The sequence below is a fragment of the Erythranthe guttata genome, chromosome 5 (genome assembly GCF_056151865.1).
Source record: "Erythranthe guttata isolate IM_541 chromosome 5, IM_541, whole genome shotgun sequence".
NCBI classification, from domain to species: Eukaryota; Viridiplantae; Streptophyta; class Magnoliopsida; order Lamiales; family Phrymaceae; genus Erythranthe; species Erythranthe guttata.
In genome coordinates, this window is record NC_142537.1 from 14494943 (window position 1) to 14515339 (window position 20397).

Consider the following 20397-nt stretch of genomic DNA (forward strand, 5'->3'; position numbering starts at 1 on the left):
AAATAGCTATTTCAGTATTTTACAGACCCGTGGACCATATGTAGACTTTTTTGTAAAATAGTTTATTATCTGGACCTCTTTGTGAATAAGTACCCATTGATGAGCTTAGAGCCCGTTTGGCTAAGCTTATTTAAAACATCTTATAAGCTCCTACATCTGATAAGATGTTTTAGGAACTGATAAGCTGTTAGATCTTATTTTAAAAATTATTTTTTAAAGTGTTTAGATATGTAGCTTATAAGTTACTTTTTGTTTTTATAAGTTGTTCAGGTGTTTGGAAATAAAAGGTCTGTTTATTGCTATAATGACAAAAAAGTACACGACGCCAGTATAATTGTTAAACTTTTTTGACTCAAATACTTTTGTTCCTAAAATATTATTATAATATTTACAAATTATTTTTTCAAATAATAATATAAAATAAAAGTTGTAAAAGAAATATAATTTTTTTTTAGATGAAAGAAATATAATTTATTATGGAGATAATAAGAATATTCGTGTATTTTTATATACATATAAAATATAAATAGAGAATAATTTTTTTTACAATTATTATGATAATTACGATAATTATATTTAACTAATTATTAATCTTGATTACAAGAATACGTTGTTTTGATAAAATATAAATATTATTAGTATTCATGTAATATAATAAAGTATTTGAGGGTAATTTTGTATTTTAAGTGTTTTAGTAAAGAAGCAAATAAGATCTTAAAGAAAAAAGGTGGGGTATATGTACTTTTTTAAAAACATCTTATAAGCTCCCTAACAGCTTATTTTTTGAAAAAATAAGATCTTTTGCAATTTTTTTACCAAACATTTTTAACAACTTATAAGCTCCTAAACATCTTATAAGATGTTTTTAGGAGCTTATAAGCTTAGCCAAACAGGCTCTTATTTGTAAACTGCCCAAATAAATATATAAGTTGGGCTGGGCCATAAAGAAAGACGAAAGACTTGTTACGTTATAAATTGTAATTTTGACCCTCAACTTATTCAATTCTTCAATTTGTGTCTAAAACACAATAAATCAAAACTTTAAGCACCAATTATCAATAAAATAAACTAAAAACTCCAATTAAAGGATATGATAACGTGTAAAAATATACACTTAACCCCACCCCCCCCCCCCCCCCCCCCCCCCACCCCCAAACTTGATTTTTTGCTTGTCCTCGAGAAAAACTAATCATAAGCAAATAACTCAACTACTGCATCTCATCACACAGATTAACACCTTCACGTTTTCAGAACTTGTAATTATAGTGGAAATTCTTAAACATTCGCAAGCTCGCAATTCAAAAGCACTTAGTCACTTACCATTGACAAAAACCACAAATCATGCAATTGCTTTAAGCATCCAATATTTGTTAATAAAAAATAGAAAAAGATTATGCTTACGTACATATGTTTGACTCCAAATACTCACCAAATTCTTCTACTCTACTAATACTGAATATTAAGCTATTGGGATCATTGGGGCTTTTTTGGCTTTCAATTGTTAGGCTCTTTGGTTCGAGGTAGGAAGTATGGTATTATAAGTGGCTATGCTTCTTGAATTGAGGTGATTACGCCAGAATTTGAAAGATAGGCGTTTGAAACAATGAATTCACCTCTAAGGACTTTAATAAACTTGATTTTCAAGATTACAAAAGTTGATTACTTTTGCTCTTAAGACAATGGATTGAGCTTTCAAAAACAATTCAACAACTAGTCCTTTTTTTCTCCCTTCTAGTTTCTTTTTCTTCTCTTTTTTTTTTTTAATTATTATTTCTAGTTTTTTTTTTCTTCGAAGAGGAAGAAGAAGGACCTTAAATTTTCCGACCAAACTCCAAGGGGTCATTTTTCAAGAATCTCCATTTATTCTACCTTACACGCATTGGCTAAAAGAAAGAACACATTTTCTCAGAGGCTCAGATCAAGGTTCTAAGGATAATTTCGATAAAAAGGTCGGCTTGAAAGGCTCAAGCGGTTCAACGAAGGCCCAAATCATATCCCAAATCACTCAATTTTCAATACTTCGTATCATAAGGTGAGTTCTAAAGCCGAATATAACATGATCTAACATAAATTAATTCCAAATTTAAAATACAAAACGATCAACAAAAGCAATGCACAAAGTGTGATTCCTAGCAATAATTCGTTTCTAAGTTCCATTGAATCGAAAGCTTAACAAACATCTAATCCTTATCACAACAAAACAATCAATCTCATCATCAAACATTGGTCATCTCTCATCATCACAATTCAACGATGCATTCGACTCAAGCAAATTATTATTAGTATTAATTTCTAAAATAAAATAAATTCTAAAGCATGAAACTAAAGCAAATAAACACAAATACATGCAGATCTAAAATTTCCGTTGCCCTCAACGAAATTAGAACAAAGTTCAAGGATAGAAAAAACCTCATTTAGTCGGAATCGTCGTCATCGGGGTGTGAGAATTTATGCGGGAAACTTCTGATTTTCCTTCTTTGAAGACGCCCAATTTGCGTTTCGGGCGGCCGTCCCGTGGACGTCTCAAAAGCCGTAGGTTAATATTAAAGTCTGGATTTTCGAGGGCCATCCCAAATATTGAACTAATTTTCGGATAGCCGTCTCAAAAGTCGTAGGTTGAGTTTTCGGCGTCAAGATGTCAGACGACCGTCTGGATTTTCCCTTCTATTTTCGGACATCCGTCTAGAACCCCTAATTGCAATTTCGACCCTGAAAAATAAAAATCAAATAAATTAATTAGAATGCATGCGTATGAAAATGAAATCAAAACATAAATTAAAGAAAAAAAATACGAAAAGCAATAAAGCTCGGGTTGCCTGCCGAGAAGCGCTAAGTTTAGGGTCTTCAGCTGGACGTTGCCTCTTTATTTTCAAGCTGAAGCGACCGAAATCACATGGCAATCTTTACTCGCTTCCCAAGGCTTGAGGCATCTCCCTTTGACTTTGAACTTGCAATCCGAATTACGATCCTTTATCTTGACTACTTCACGAGGATGAATTTCTTGGACAATAAACGGTTCCGACCACTTTGATTTGCGCTTGCTTGGGAATAACCAAAAACGGGACTTGCACAATGACACCAATTGTCCTTTGTAAAATTTCCATTGACTTTATCCTTATGACCCCAATAGCGTGCACAAGCCTTTTCTCGTGGTTTGTTTGACTCTTTAAGTAGTTTCATCCATTTCTTTGCGCTCTCCTTGCTGTCAACATCCCAAATCTTATGACTATCTCTCGGAGGAATTGTGATTGAGTCTATAAGGCAAATTTTTTTCCTTTCTAATCTCGTTTCCGACCTCGTCTCCTGCACTCAAAGATGCTTTCCAAGGTCCAAGATCAAAATATCAAAAATTTTAAGATTTGTAAATCCATAAAATCAATAGCAAAACAAGCATTATTATCACAAGGTTTTTTATTTGCACTAAAAACATGAAATTTGATCGTTTGATCATGCAGTCATCGTAAGATCACCACTAGCACAATCAATTAAAGTTCTCAACGTGGCTAAAAACGGTCTCCCTACAATAAGAGGTATCTCCCCATCCTCATCTATATCAAGTATAAAAAATCAACATGGAAGATAGATTTATCGATTTTCACTAGCACATTCTCTAAAATACCTTTTGGGTAAACTAAAGCTATCGGCTAATTGAAGAGTTATAGTCGTCGCTTCAATCTCACCTAATAACCCAAGACTTTTATAAGTGGAATAAGGCATAAGATTAATGCGCACCTAAATCGATGAGCGATCTAAAATTCTTACCTTCTATAGTACAAGGAATAGTGAACTTACTTGGATCGCCGAGTTTTTGTGGAAGGGGCCGTGTAAGAATTGCACTACATTGCTCGGTGAGTTGGATCATCTCGTCCCCTTGCAATTTCTTTCCCTTTGTTACGAGGTCTTTGAGGAATTTCACCCACTTTGGCATCTTTTGGAGTGCTTCGACGAGAGGAATATTTATACGAATTTCCTTCATCTTGTTAACAAAGCTTTGGTATTCGACATCTAACTTCGTCTTTTGGAACCTTTGCGGGTATGGAATGGGCGCAGCCGGTGTAACCGTGGTTTTTCATGTGTCGCCTTGATCGTTTGTGCTCTTTTCCGCTGACCCTGTCGCCTTTGTTTTGCCATTAGTTGTCTCCTTTCTAGGGGCCTCCTCCAATTGTCGTTCGTTTTGTAGGCTCACTGCTTGTACTTGCTCGTTTTGCCTTTTTCTTGGCTTTGTGAATTTCCTCCGTATTTGCCTTGTGATCTCCACCCTTGATTTTGGAATTGGCGAGGGGTATTGTTGACGTAATTGAACGATTCCACATCTTGTTGGCATTGGAGCGTGTAGTGATTTCCACCGCAAATTTCACATCTTGGAGAATCCACGGCTTGGACTTGATGTGGTGGGTTTGCTTTGATGTGCTGTAAAAGGGGTTGATTTTGTTGAGCATTTTGAGTCATTTGAGCTTGAAGTGCCGTACTTGCATCTAATTCCAAAACTCTGGGAACCTTTTTGGCTCCACTAATCGTCATTTCGCTTGATTTTTGCAACCCTGTTCTATGCAATATAAATGCATCAGGTATAGATTGACTCATAAAATTACCTCTGGTACGGTTCTCTCATTCTCGTTAATTTCTTAATAAAAAATGTGGATTTGCTGCCATTGCTCCACTCCGTGAGTTGGACATTTCCTTAAAAGAGTTTTGAATCTCTCCCACGCCCCGAATAACGCTTCTCCTTGATGTTGGACGAAATTATGAATTTCCCGTCTTATCTTTTCATCATTCTCTGGTGAGCTTTAAACTTTCATGAAAAGTTTTAGAAGTTGAGACCATGACAAAATGGAGTGAGGGGATTGGGACATCAACCACTAGAGAGCTCTTCCTTATAGGGAATGTTTGAAGAGAATTAATTGAAGAGCCTCTTGAGAAACGCCGCTTTGACGATGGGAGTTACAGGTATCGAGAAAATTGACAATGTGAAGATGCGGATCTTCACGTGCCAATCCACTAAATAACCCGTTAGTTTGGAGCATCTTCAAAAGGCCTTGCTTGATCTCGAAATTATGAGCCAAGATGGGGGGATACTGGATGCTTAGGCGAAATTCATCAAGATTAGGGACTATGTGGTCTTGTAAAGCCCGATTATCGCCTTCTGGCGGTAGTAATGGACATCGTGGAATTGGTGGTTGATCATGGATTCAAACTCCCGTAGCATCGAGCAAATACCCTTCTTTGTCTCGTATGATTATCTCCCATTATGTTGTTTTCGCGTTGACGTGTCCTAGCTGCTAGAAAAGTGCGTTCGATTTATGGGTCAAACGATTCTCTGTCGAGATTGAGTCTCCTGCGCATAAAACGGTACCTAAAATAAAAAATAAAAAGAAAATAAAAATTAAAATTGGGTGAATCGTGAAAATTGTTCAAATTTAGAGCTAAAAAATAAAAAAAAAATATTATATTCCCCGGCAACGACGCCAAAAACTTGTTGGTGATAATACCTACACGCAAGTGCACGTATCGTACAAGTAATATAATGGATTTTTAAGTCCAAGTATCATTCCAAAGAGAATATTTAATTATTTAATTCTAGATGCTAAATCCTATTAATTGTGATCAAGCCCACCCTACACATTCGAATGTTGAGTAATTATTCTAAATTAACTAAACTAAATTAAAGCAAATTAAAAGGGCAAAAAAATAATTAAACACGAAGATTAATCAGATAAAACAAGCCTAGGATTTTATTCTCCCCCCTACGTGATTATTAATTTCCCAATTCCTTCAATTATGCAAGTTATTAAATCGGATTACTAACCTGAGATGCTAGATTAATCATAACCCAGTTCCGCGTGTATTACAATTCCAATACTCTAGATTCAGTTACTGTATTCCTACGCAATTAATTCTAGAACAAAGCACGAAGCACAAATCTCAATAATAGCTACCTAAGAGATTAACTAGGAATATATATTCCTATGTTAATACAAAGTCTTCTACCCAAGTTCAAATTATTAACCCCATCTTCCGATTCATGAGATTAACAAAAACAGAAAAGCACATAAGGTGGCCAGTTTTATGCACTTAATTAAACAAGTAGAAGAAATAATCCGAAACTGAAACTTGCATAAAATTATAGAACAAGGTTCAAAAATCCCACATAGGGTTCTAAATAAAATCCTAGAATTGAAAGAGTTAGCTACTCATGATTAAAGTAAAAGCAAAATTAAAATAATTCATGGAAGATAAAACTATGCTTGGAGTTTTTGAATTCTTCGTCTTTGTTATTGCTTATTTTCTCTTGAAATTGCTTAAAAAAAGGACCCCAATTGTGTTGCTTGAGATGACTTTTTATAAGGGGGGAACAATTGGGTAAAATGCAGTTTTCTTGTAACTTTTGGAAGTTTCTTTACTGCTCAGTCTCTCCTTCTCGGATGTTTATCTTCTCCAATTTTGTCCACATTTTCTTCTATATTTTAGTTTTGACCCTCAACTTATTCAATTTTTCAAGTTGTGCCTGGAACACAATAAATCAAAACTTTAAGCACCAATTATCAATAAAATAAACTAAAAGCTCCAATTAACGGATATGATTAAAGTGTAGAAATATACACTTAACCGCATGCAACAACAAGCTCATCGGAGTAAGGCATTTCCGGAAAGGCGATGGGACTCCCCTCGATTCCGATGGCCACGGGACTCACACGAGCGCCACCGCCACAGGCAACTTCGTTGGAGGCGCCAATCTGTTTGGTTGGCCAACGGCACCGCCGCCGGCATAGGCCCCCTGGCCCATGTGGCCGCCTACATGGTCTGCTCTTGGTCCGGCTGCTCCAAGAGCGACATACTAGCGGCAATGGACATCGCCATCGAGGACGGCGTGGACGTGCTCACAATCTTGCTCGTCAGGCCATCCAGGCCGTTCCACAACGACAACATCGCCGTCGGCGCGTTCGCCGTGACGGAGCGCGGCATCTTGGTGAGCATCTCCGCAGGGAAGGGAGGGCCCGCCAGTGCGATGCTGTCGAGCGAGGCTCTGTGGATTCTCGCTGTCGGTGCCAGCACGACGGATAGGTAATTAACGGCCATCCCGGTGCTCGGCAACTTGCTGGAGCTCGCAGGAGAATCTGCTTTCCAGTCGAAGAATTTTCCGGCGACACAACTTCCCCTAATTTTCCCCGGATCGAATACGAGCAAATTCGACTCGCTCTGTTGCGGCGAGAGCTCGTTGATCAAATAGTCGTCAGAGGAAAAATCATATTGTGTGAAGGTGGGCGGGGCGATTACTTCCATCCAGAAAGGACAGGCGGTGAAAGATGCCGGTGGGGCGGCCGCCATGATCGTCATCAACACGAGGCGGCAGGGCTACAGCACATCAACAGATGCTCATGTTATTCCTGCTACAAATCTCAACTATGAAGATGGAATCAAAATATTGGCTTATTTAAACTCGTCTTCTTCTCCAACGGCGTCAATTGTGTTCAAAGGAACAGTAATCGGGGACAACGATTCTCCAACGGTAGCTTCATTTTCATCCAGAGGCCCCAGCAGATCAAGCCCCGGAATTCTCAAGCCTCATATCTTAGGCCCCGGTGTCAACATTCTAGCGGCGTGGCATAATTCCGTCGAAAACAACACAAACACGAAAAGCAACTTCAACGAGATTTCGGGTACGTCAATGTCGTGCCCGCATCTCAGTGGGGTTGCAGCACTGCTCAAAAGCGCGCATCCTGATTGGTCGCCAGCGGCAATAAAGTCCGCAATCATGACCACAACCAACCAGACGAACCTCGGAAACCAACTGATTCTCGATCAGAGCCATCTCGCGGCCGATTTATCCAGAAATGACAGGCGGTGAGAGACGACAGGGGCGGGACATGTGAATCCTGCCAGAGCGAACGTTTCAGGGCTCGTGTAGGATATTGAACCTCGGAGGGGCAACATAACTACAAAATTATGTTTAGAAGATCAGCAAATACCGGCAACACCTCTGTTTCTCACAGATATGTTTTATGGAAATCGGTTACGCATTCGGTTAGGAGTCCTATTGCTGTGTTTTACTCAAATTTTTAAGGTTGTCTTAGGACTAAAATAGTTGTGTTATTAATTATTAGGGATTTTTGTGCATAGGTCTCAAACCAAGCATCTTTATTATTCTAGGTTTAGCGGTTATATCTCTTTCATCAATGAGCCCATCCATTTAATATCTTATATATAAAAGAAAGAAACGCTAGGGTAACCCTAAGAAACCCTAATGTCATATTTGTAATTTCTTTTTTTTTTATTTTCGATTTTTATCAAATTTATCTCCTAAATATTATTGTTAATATTATTTTCCAATTTTATCAGATATATTATATCTCTTAAATATTATTTTAAATATTATTTTCGATTTGTATCAGATTTTTATCTCTTTAATATTATTTTTGTTTTTTATCAAATTTTTATCTCCTAAATATTATTTTAGATATTATTTTCGATTTTTATCAATTTTTTATCTTCTAAATATTATTTTCGAATTCTATCAAATTTAAATCTCCTCAATTTAATTTTAAATATTATTTTCGATTGTTAGCAGATTTTTATCTCCTAAATATTATTTTCGATTTTTATCAAATTCTTATCTCCTAAATATTATTTTAAATACTATTTTCGAATTTTATCAAATTTATATCTCCTAAATATTATTTTAAATATTGTTTTCGAGTTTTGTAAAAAAATTATCTCCTAAATATTATTTTTCGATTTTTATCAAATTTTTGTCTCCTAAATAATATTTTCGATATTTATCAAACTTTTATCTCCTAAATGTTATTTTAATTATTATTTTCGAATTTTATAAAATTTATATCTCATAAATATTATATCTCTTAAATATTATTTTAAATATTATTTTCGATTTGTATCAGATTTTTATCTCTTTAATATTATTTTTGTTTTTTATCAAATTTTTATCTCCTAAATATTATTTTAGATATTATTTTCGATTTTTATCAATTTTTTATCTTCTAAATATTATTTTCGAATTCTATCAAATTTAAATCTCCTCAATTTAATTTTAAATATTATTTTCGATTGTTAGCAGATTTTTATCTCCTAAATATTATTTTCGATTTTTATCAAATTCTTATCTCCTAAATATTATTTTAAATACTATTTTCGAATTTTATCAAATTTATATCTCCTAAATATTATTTTAAATATTGTTTTCGAGTTTTGTAAAAAAATTATCTCCTAAATATTATTTTTCGATTTTTATCAAATTTTTGTCTCCTAAATAATATTTTCGATATTTATCAAACTTTTATCTCCTAAATGTTATTTTAATTATTATTTTCGAATTTTATAAAATTTATATCTCATAAATTAAATTTTAAACATTATTTCCGATTTTTAGCAGATTTTTATCTCCTAAATATACCTTTTGATTTTTATCAAATTTCTATCTCCTAAATATTATTTTAAATATTATTTTTGAATTTTATCAGATTTATATCTCCTAAATATTATTTTAAATATTGTTTTCGAGCTTTATAAAAAAATTATCTCCAAAATATTATTTTTCGATTTTTATCTGATTTTAGTCTCCTAAATATTATTTCGATTTTTATCAAATTTTTATCTCCTAAATATTATTTTAAATATTATTTTCGATTTTGATCAAATTTTTATCTCCGAGATATTATTTTAAATAATATTTTCGATTTTTATCATATTTTTATCTCCTAAATAATATTTTAAATATTATTTTAGATTTTGATCAAATTATTATCTCCTAAATATTATTTTAAATACTGTTTTCAAATTTTATAAGAGAATTATCTCCTAATTATTATTTTTCGATTTTTATCAGAATTTTGTCTCCTAAATATTATTTTCGATTTTCATCAAATTTTTATCTCCTAAATATTATTTTCGATTGTGATCAAATTTTTATCTCCTAAATATTATTTTATATAATATTTTTTATTTTTATCATTTTTTTTATCTCCTAAATATTATTTTAATTATTATTTTCGTATTTTATCAACTTTTATCTCCTTAACATTATTTGAAATATTATTTTCGACTTTTATCAAATTTTTATCTCCTGAATATTATTTTAAATATTATTTTCGATTTTTATCTGATTTTTATCTCTTAAATATTACTTTTCGATTTTTTATCAAATTTTTATCTCCTAAATATTATTTTTGATTCTCATCAAATTTTTATCTCCTAAATATTGTTTTCGATTTTTATTAATTCTTTTTGCCCGAACCAGCACAATCACTCCTATTTTCAGCCATAAGTATCTGCAACGCACAAACAATTAAATCTCCTAAATATTATTTTATCTCCTAATTTTCAACGTCACAACAGTAAATATTATTTTTTTGATGATAAAATAATACTTATCATATTCCCAAAGATGGAAGATTCCCAAAGGCTTCCCTTAAAACTCTAACACTTTCAACTTCTCTCTACCACTTCAACACGTTTGTGTTTTCTCTTCTTATTTCCCACCTCTCAATTTCTCCACCCAGTTTTATGTCTCCCCGTTTCTACTAAATGTTTGTGGCTTCATAAAAGGTTAGCTATTTTGCAATTTGTTTTCTCTTTATAGTTCATACTAAATTTGATTTTCAATTTTTACAAAAAGGGTGAATAAATCTGATTTTCATCCCTAGCGGATTTTTTGACATCGTTCCACAGAATTTCTGCAACATTTGAATTTTATTTCTTCATCCTACCTAAGGCTTCTTCTTTTGGTAACCCGACTTTAGAATTTTTGTCTTTCTTCTTCATCCTATTGACTGTGTGGTAATTAGTTTGCATCTTTTTCCATCATGGTTTATAGGTAATTTCATTTTGTTAAATAATGTGTTTTATTAATTTATACCAAAGATTTCAAATTTTGTGTATAACAATTATTTCCTTTTAGATGTTATTGGACATCTTATTGAAAGGGATTATTGGAGAAAACAATACAAAAATGGGCGGAGCCACAAGCTATTGGAAGTCGGCCTTCAAGACTTATTGTTTGTATGCGATATTTTGATTTATTGTTTATATTTATTTTTGTATCTTAATTTTCCAATTGTTAATTCCAGTGGCAAAACAGGACCAAAACGAGGCAGTGGAGAAGGGCTTAATTACGATGCAAGATGTATAGATGGCCTTTTACGTTGGTATGTTGTCGATAATTTAGTTTTGATTAGGTTAACTAAGTTATTAAATCTAATTACTTTTAAGCTCAACATGAAAGACATAGTTGATGATTTTGTTCCTGGTTTAATTTTTTAATCTACTAGTATTAGCTGATTAAATTCATTTGGAAAATTATTCAACAGCAAAGTTATTCGCCTTTTTTTTGTGTGTGTGTAATATACTTACTAATGTTCCACTGATGAAATATTAACGAATGATTATAACAGAATTTGGATCATACGATGCATCAAACATTTATTTATATTCTTACAACATCAATGCAATTTGTTGTCCCGTGCATCGCACGGGTACAATTTCTAGTTTATTATAAATAAAGAAAACATTCATGTATATGCCTATATTACCCCAAAACCTTTATACCCAATTTTTAATTGCAAGCCCAATTTAATCAATTTTGTCCACAAAAATCCAATTTTGACCACAAAAATCCAATTTTGACTTTCTTTTTTTCAAAAACTTTTGTTTTTTCAAATTTTTTTTTTGCCACCGGTTTCCGGTGTTTAACAGTAATATAGTTAATATTACTGTCAATCACAGCAATATTTCTGTTTAAACGAAAAAAAAATGTTATAGGAAGAAAAAAAATAATAATAAAAAAAATAAATTAAAAGTCAATGCTAGAGACCGGCGTTGACCGCCGGAATCCGGCGGCAAATTTTTTTTTGAATTTTTTTCTTTTTTGAAAAAAAAGGTTTTGGTTCAAATTGAGGTTAAATTAAATTAAGGATGATATTGGAGCTTATTAAAGTACAAGGGGTTATTTTAGTCTTTTACAAAAATTTGGACCATGTGTGGACTTATTTATAAAGAAGTTTTTTGTCTGGATCTCTTTATGAATCAATACCCATTAATGAACTTATTTATAATGAACCCTATTTATTAATAATCAGATTTAATCATTATATCGGATTCTATGTTTTTGGGATAATAACAGTTTTTTTTTTTTTTTTCAGTACTTTACACCAAAAATGATTTTAGTTCCTATAATACTTTTGCCACGATTTTGGTCTGCCATTTGTTTTGATAGAAAATATATGTATGAGTGCGATTTGGGGGTTTGAAATGGAATAAAGTGATAACTATACTTGGTGCAATTTTATTTCTCTATTGTAAAATGGGTTAATCACAAAAAGGCCTATGACAAATGCACTTAATTAAAAGAGGAACACCCAACTTTTTTGTTTTTCAAATAAATCCAGTTCGTTCAAACTTATTTGCAAATAAGGAAAATCCTTTTATATATACCAAAATTACCCCCAATTCATTGAAACCCTATTCAACTCCAATTTCATGATTTACACCCCAATTTAGCCCAATTTCATCAATTAACCAATTTAACCCTAATTTCAATTTTGACCCGCCACCACCGGAGACCGCCGGTTGCCGCCGTTGACCGCCGGTCTCCGGCGCGGCGTTGACTTTTTTTTTTTTTTTTTTGAAACACTTTTTTTTCCACGAATATTTTTCCGGCCGGTCAACTGTCGTTGACCGCCGGGTCTCCGGCGTTGACTTTGTTTTTTTATAATTTTGTTTTATCTTAAAATTTTTTTATTTTAATTAATATTACTGTCTTGGCTGCTAAATTACTGTCCCCATCAGTTATTTAACTGTCGGAGACAGTAATTTAACTGTTAATTGATTTTGTTTTTCTTCAAAAATATTTTAATTAATATTATTGTCTTTGCTGCTAGTAATTTAAATGTTAATTGACTTTTTTTTTTTTTTTTTTTAATATTTTCATTAATATTATTGTATTCGTTGCTAAATTATTGTCTCGAGTGGTTATTCAACTGTTGGAGACAGTAATTTAACTGTTAATTGACTTTTTTATTCTTACAAAAAATATTTTTAATTAGTATTAGTGTATTCGTTGCTAAATTACTGTCTCCAGCAGTTATTTAACTATCTGAGACAGTAATTTAACTGTTAATTGACTTTTTTTTCTTAAAAAAAATTATTTTAATTAATTTTACTGCCTTGGCTGCTAAATTACTGTCTCCAACAGTAATTTAACTGTGTTAGACAATAATATTAATAATATTACTGTTCAGAAAAATAATATTCATAATATTACTGTCCCAAACAGTAATATTACTGTCTGAGACAGTAATTTAGTAGCCAAGACATTAATATTAATTAAAATATTTTTTTCTAAGTAAAAAAAAATTCAAAAAAAAAAAAGTCGACAGTGGTTGACCGGCCGGAAAAAAATTTCAGGGAAAACAAAATTAAACGCCGGAATCAGGCCGGAAAAAAAAAATCAGAAAAAAAAAATATTTTCTCAAAAAAATATTAATAATTTTTTGAAAAAATATTTTTTTTCTTCAGAAAATCATTTTTTTTCTAAAATTGTTTTTTCCGGCCAGATTCCGGCGTTGACCGAGCGGTTCTACGGCGTTGATTTTTTTTTTTTTGGAAAACTTTTTTCTTTCTGAAATTTTTTTTCGGCAGGTCAACCGTCGATCTCTGGCGTTGACTTTTTTTCGAATTTTTTTTATTTTGTTTTTTCTTAGAAAAAAATATTTTAATTAATATTACTGTCTTGGCTGCGAAATTACTATCTCAAATAGTAATATTACTGTTTGGAATAGTAATATTTATTATATATGAATACTATATTTCCGAATAGTAATAATGCAAAATCAACTACATTTTACAAAAAAAATATATATACCACCATTATAATCGATTTATACAATTTGAATCAATAAATGAAAAATTCAAAAAAAAAAAAAAAAAAGAAAAAAGAAACTAGAGTTCATCAACCTTAATCGACTACCAGAGCATAGTCGATTAGCTTAATCGACTATTGAACATGTACATAGTCGATTAAGATTCCAGCTTGCGCGAATTTCTCAACACGCGCCGTCATCCGCCCAATTCACCAAAAAACCCTAAATTTGCCTCCCCATTGTCACCACACCGCCGCCACACCAGACTATTCAACCAATCCCTAACAAGAATAAAATAAATAAAATAAATAATTAATACGAAAAAACACAAATTAGCATTTCCATGTCCAAAAAAAAAAAAACAGAAACGATTCAAGGTATTGACAACCCACTGCGTCCTCAACGACGACCGCCAGTCATCAGCTTCAACATCGTCGGTGGAAACCATCGCCCCCAACTACAGATCCATCACCACCCTTCACGCTGCAGCGGGAGGCGGGGACAAACACTCTTCCACCATCACCACCGTCGGTCAACGTCTTGCTTTTACTTCGAATTTTAGTCGATAAGAGAAGATGAGAAAAGGAGAAGACAGAACGGCAAATGAAATATGGGTTAGGGTTTTGAAACGTGAAAATGAGATTTTATATTAATAAGAGTGGTTTGGGAATTATTAAAATAGCATTTAGGTACGTTATTAGCTAAGGGGGTTTTCTCTAATTATTTTTTGGAGGGGGTGTTTCCTAAACTCATTTTCCTAGATGAGGGAGTTCTTGCTAATTATCCCCTTCTTTCTTTTACGAGAGGCCCAAAATATTTTGCTCCATTTGAGAAAAATCCACACCCATTTTCACCCATTATGTTTTACAGCTTTGTCCTTGCCCGCCACATCATCACTGCATCACGCGCTAGTCATTACCGATTTTTTTCCTTTTTCTTTTCTTTTTTGTATCAGTTTTAATCGACTATGAAGCATAGTCGATTAAGGAAATTCTTTAATTTTTTTATTCTTTTTTCTATATCAAGTATATTAATCGACTATGATGAAGCATAGTCGATTAAGAATCTCCTGCTAAAATAAAAAATCACAACTGCAAAATAAATGCAAAATCAACTATATTTGACAAAAACAAAAAATATACAAACATTATAATGATTTATACAATTGGAATCAATAAAAAAATAAAAAAAATTTAAAAATTGGAGTCGATCAAGCTTAATCGACTACCAGAGCATAGTCGATTAGCTTAATCGAATATTGAAAATGTACATTGTCGATTAAGATTCCGTTTGCGCGAATTTTTCTACACGCGCCGTTCTCCACCCACCAAAAAACCCTAAATCTGCCTCCCTATCGTCACCACAGTGCCGCACCACACTATTCAATCAATCCCTAACAAGAATAAAAGAAATAATTCATACAAAAAAACGCAAATTATAGCATTTCAATGTCCACAAAATAAAACATGAATGATTCAAAGATATTTGTCAACCATTGTTGGTCACTCCATAAACAAGTTCTGAGCACATGACAAACCAACACTAAAAAAAATAATAAAAGTAAAAAAAAAAACATAAAAAAAAAAAAAAAAAAAAAAAAAAAAAAAAAAAACAAATACATTCATCAACAATTTCCATTGATTCTCCTCCTCCTCCGACTGCTGCTTTTTTTTTCCTCAACAGCTTGTTCCTCTTCTTTTTAGTTTTGCAGTGGACAAGAATCTGTATAGGGATGTCAATGGGTACGGGTTAACGGGTCTTGGGATTCAGAATCGTTTAATTCAGGTATGAGTTAGGGCGGGTCTGAGTCTAAACTGAACTAGGTTGGGGCGGGTCAGGATTTTATATATTTTTTATGGGTCGGATCTCGGGTCTAGACAAACCCGCCCCAAAACCGACCCGTTGTCATTCCTAAATCTGTATTTTATGTTTCAGGTGGACGTACATGTTAGGATAGTAGACTAAAAGTCTCGCTTTTAGCTTCATAATTTTATTATTGAATTAATAAAATAATTTATTATCGTTTTATGAGAATCTGCACTAGGGTATTCAATGCACTTAATTGATTGTTTGTCAATTAATTAAAAGCATAAGTCTAATATTCTAATAGTATTCGAGATGGTGTGCTACGACGCACAGAAAGATCATTTCGAAAGTTCGTTTAGAATATAAAGATAAACGTTCACAATCTAGATGGAAATGGACTAACCATTGGTAAAAGATTGTAGCACAATATTTAAGTGATTGGTCTTGATCACAGTAAACATAGAATAACTTTTGTAGTTATTGTTTTGACTTATTGTGCTAGCACACCCGGCATGTGTTGAACCGGACAAAGTGAAATAATTGTTTCATCACTGTTCATAAATAAAACTGTATTATTTCTAGTTGACAGTATATTACTTACTCTCTTAATCCCTAGATAATTAACGTACACATTTAATTGATGATCTCTACTTTGATGTCACAATGGGAGAGATTCCTATATTGAGTCAAATGGCCCCCGGTGCGTTGGGTAGAGACATTAAGAATTAATAGGTGGAAATTAATTATCGAAAGGAATCCACATCTCTGAAATATGGGATTGATAATAACCCTTGAGTAGCTTATAAAATTTGTTTATGCCAAGTCCTGGCCAGGTGGATTTCGTATCCAGCATACTCAAATAAGTTAAGCGGGTAAGACTCATGAAAAGAAACCATTTAATTTATTTAGCAGTGAATAAATTATTTGGTGGTTATAAGATTTCTTAATGTGGGGAGAATCTAAGTAACGATCGACCGGAGCTCGAATGTAATATTTGAGAATATAAACGGGAGTTCAATAATTATTTGGTAGTGGAAAATAAATAATTATTTAATGATTAATTAAATGAATTCTTTGAAGAGTTTGGATTTAATTAATTATTAGTTGCCCGATTTATATTTTCTCCTTTAGTCCCTATTGTAGCCCGTTGGATTTTCTAATTAATCGAGAAAATAAAGTTCAACCAATATTATATATTGGAATTAATATAGCCGAAAATTAAGTTCCCATAGGACTGCAATTTTCGACTATATGGAGTTATAGAAGGAGTGGGATTTGTTTCCATGTAATCCTCTCTATGTGGGACTCTAATTCCTTGTGCTATATATAATAGAGATTAGGTTGATGAGAGATGATAACTCCGAGACGCCTATTTCACGTTTGAGAGAAATATTTTTTCTCTTCTTCTTTTCTCTCTTAATTCTCGATTATAGGTTTAGATTTCTTCAAGTACAAGTCCACCCTTGTAAGAATTATTAATCCGGGATATACAATAGAAGATTATAGGTTTTTAGAGCAAACCATAAATCCCGAATTTTCTGAGCAGTCCTGCGAAGAAATTCACCATAAATCAACCGTTAGTCGGATAGGCTCGAAATTTATACAGTAGCTTTCTAACCCTTAGATCTATAATCTGTCCTAAGGGTTTCTCGATCGGATCAACGATCGCGGAGATATCGGTAAAGGAAGAGGACTGGAAATTTCTGGACAGCAGCTTTTACGAAGGTTGAAGGCTTGACGTGGATCCTCGTTCGTGCGCCGAAGATAGAAACGAATCTGCTCGCGAAAACTGTAAGTTGCTAGATTAGATTTATTCCGCTTTAAACGAATCTATCATAGCATGTTAATAAAATTAAAACCGGCTAATCTAGAACCTCTTGCGAATTTTCATTGAATCCTGGGCTTAACATCCCAACAGTACAAACATAAATACAATTGAGAAATAAATAGGGGTTTTTGTGCATGAATCCCTAACCAACCATCTCTATTATTCTAGGTTTAGGGGCTATATCTCTTTCACCAATAAGCCCATCCCTTTAATATATTATAAATAAAGGAAAAATTCATGTATATGACAAACAAATAGGTTAAGATGTACCAAAAATAAATGCTATATAGTATCTTTATCTCTTATGATTTGAGATATATAGATGAAAAATAGGAGATTGATGTTGGAGGGATTCTACCCGATTATGTTTCAATTTTGATGATGATTAATTGAAAAATATAGTTTGAAAGTTAAAGAAAAATATTAAAAATTAATAATTGCAAAAATGTCATTAGGATTTCTTAAGTTGCCCTAACCTTTATTTCTTATATGTATTAAGATGTTAGTATTGGTGTTAGTATTAGCATTAGCATTAGCATTAGTATTAGTATTAGTATTAGTATTAATATTAGTATTAGTATTAGTATTAGTATTAGTATTAGTATTAGTATTAGTATTAGTATTAGTATTAGTATTAGTATTAGTATTAGTATTAGTATTAGTATTAGTATTAGTATTAGTATTAGTAATATTATTAGTATTAGTATTAGTATTAATATTAGTATTAGCATTAATATTATAAGTATTAGTATAAGTATTAGCATATTAACAGTAATATTAATTAACATTAGTATTAGTATCATTAATAGAGACAATATTAGGATTATCATTAGCATATTAGTATCAATATTAGCCTTAGTATTATATTTAGCATTAGCATAAGCATATTAGTATTTTCATTAGCATTAACATTAAAATTAACATCCTTTTTTATTCATATAGCTATTAATATAAGTATTCGATTTACATCATCGATATTTTTTAATTCGTTGATTTAATTCATTTTGATCATAAAAATGATCCCCGTGCATCGCACAGGTGAGATACAAGTATATTATAAATAAAGGAAAAATTCATGTATATGACAAAATTATCCCCAACCATTTACACCCAATTCTTAATTGTAACCGAAATTTAATAAATTTTGTCCACAAAAATCCAATTTTGACTTTTTTTCCAAAAACATTTTTTCCGCCGCCGGACTCTGGCATTGACTTCTTCTTCTTTTTTTCTTTTTTTTTCGCCACCGGATTCCAGCGTTAACTTTACTTAGTGTTTTTTTTATGCCCCCCGCTAAACGTTGACCGTAATTGTGTTGTCATTAACGGCAATTATACTGTCACTGACAGTAAATTAACGTAATTATATTGTCACTGTACGTTAACGTAATTGTACTGCCGTTGACAATACATTTATATATTTTTGTACTGCCGTTGACAGTACAATTAGAGTCAACGAAAATATTATTACTATTTCTTTTTTTTGTTAATTTTTTTTCAAATTTGTTTAATTTGTTGACAAGTCTACGTAATTATATTACTGTCGTTGACAGTAAAATAACTGTAAACACAATAATATTAGTGCCAACCACATCAATATTGTTGTTATTTTTTGGGTTTTTTTTTGTTTTGTTTGAGTTATTCACGGAGTAACGTAATAATATTATTGTCTATTATTGTAATATTACTAAACACAATAATATTGTTGTGGTTGACGTTAATATTACTCTAATATTACTGTCACTCACAATAATATTAATTTTTTTGGCTTTTTATTATGTTTACCTTTGTTGAGCGGTTAACATATTAATATTACTCTATTACACAATAATAATGAGTTTTGTTGTGTTAATATTACTGTGTTAGAGATTAAAATAACAATATTACTGTGTTAAACTGTAGTATAGTTAATTTTACAGTTTTAACAGTAATATAGTTAATATTATTATCAATCACAGCAATATTGTTATTTAAACGGGGCGCAAAAAGATGTTAAAGAAAAGAGAAAAAAAAATGTCTACGCCGGAGACCGGCGGTGATAGACGAAATTATCCATAAATATGTGTTTTGGGTCAAAATTGAATAATTTGTGAAATTTGGGGTCAAATTGAGGTTATATTAATTAAATAATGAAATAGGAACATATTAAAGTATAATGAGCTATTTTAGTATTTTACAAACATATGGACCATGGGTGGACTGTTTTGTAAAATAGTTGTGAATAAGTACCGGTTGGGCTTATTTGTAAAGTGCCCAAATAAATATATTGCATGTGGGGCTGGGCCATAAAGAGAGATGAAAGAGTTGTTACATAATAAATCCCTCTCCGCTCAAAAAACTCAGTAAAAGTAAACCCTAAGAAGAGCCAAGTACGGTTGCAAAAAAAACAGACATGGCAATAGTATCAGAGAAAACACCATCGGCAAATATTCCGCCGGAGATCATCGAAATAATACTGTCAAAATTATCATCTGTTAAATCTCTTCTTCGATTCAGAGCAGTTTCAAAGTCATGGAATACTTTAATCTCCAATCCTTTATTCATTCAAAATCATCTCCGATCCTCGGATAACTCTCCGGATAATCTCTTTCTCAGTACGGATACATATGGTACTGATAGAGGGTTTACTTTGGTTAAATTCGAAGTTGGAAATATCCACTCCGGAGAAATATCTGTCGAGAGTATTCCCAATGGCTACGACAGAATATTATGCGAATGTAACGGCGTGCTACTCTTGACCAGCATCTACGGCGAGTGCGAATACGATACATGCGCACTGTGGAATCCATCAACTCGCTCTCAGATGTTTCTCATAAACCGATGTGAGTTTAATGAAGATCATGACGTTGATTTTGATTGTGGGATTTGTTATGAACAAATAACGGATGATGTA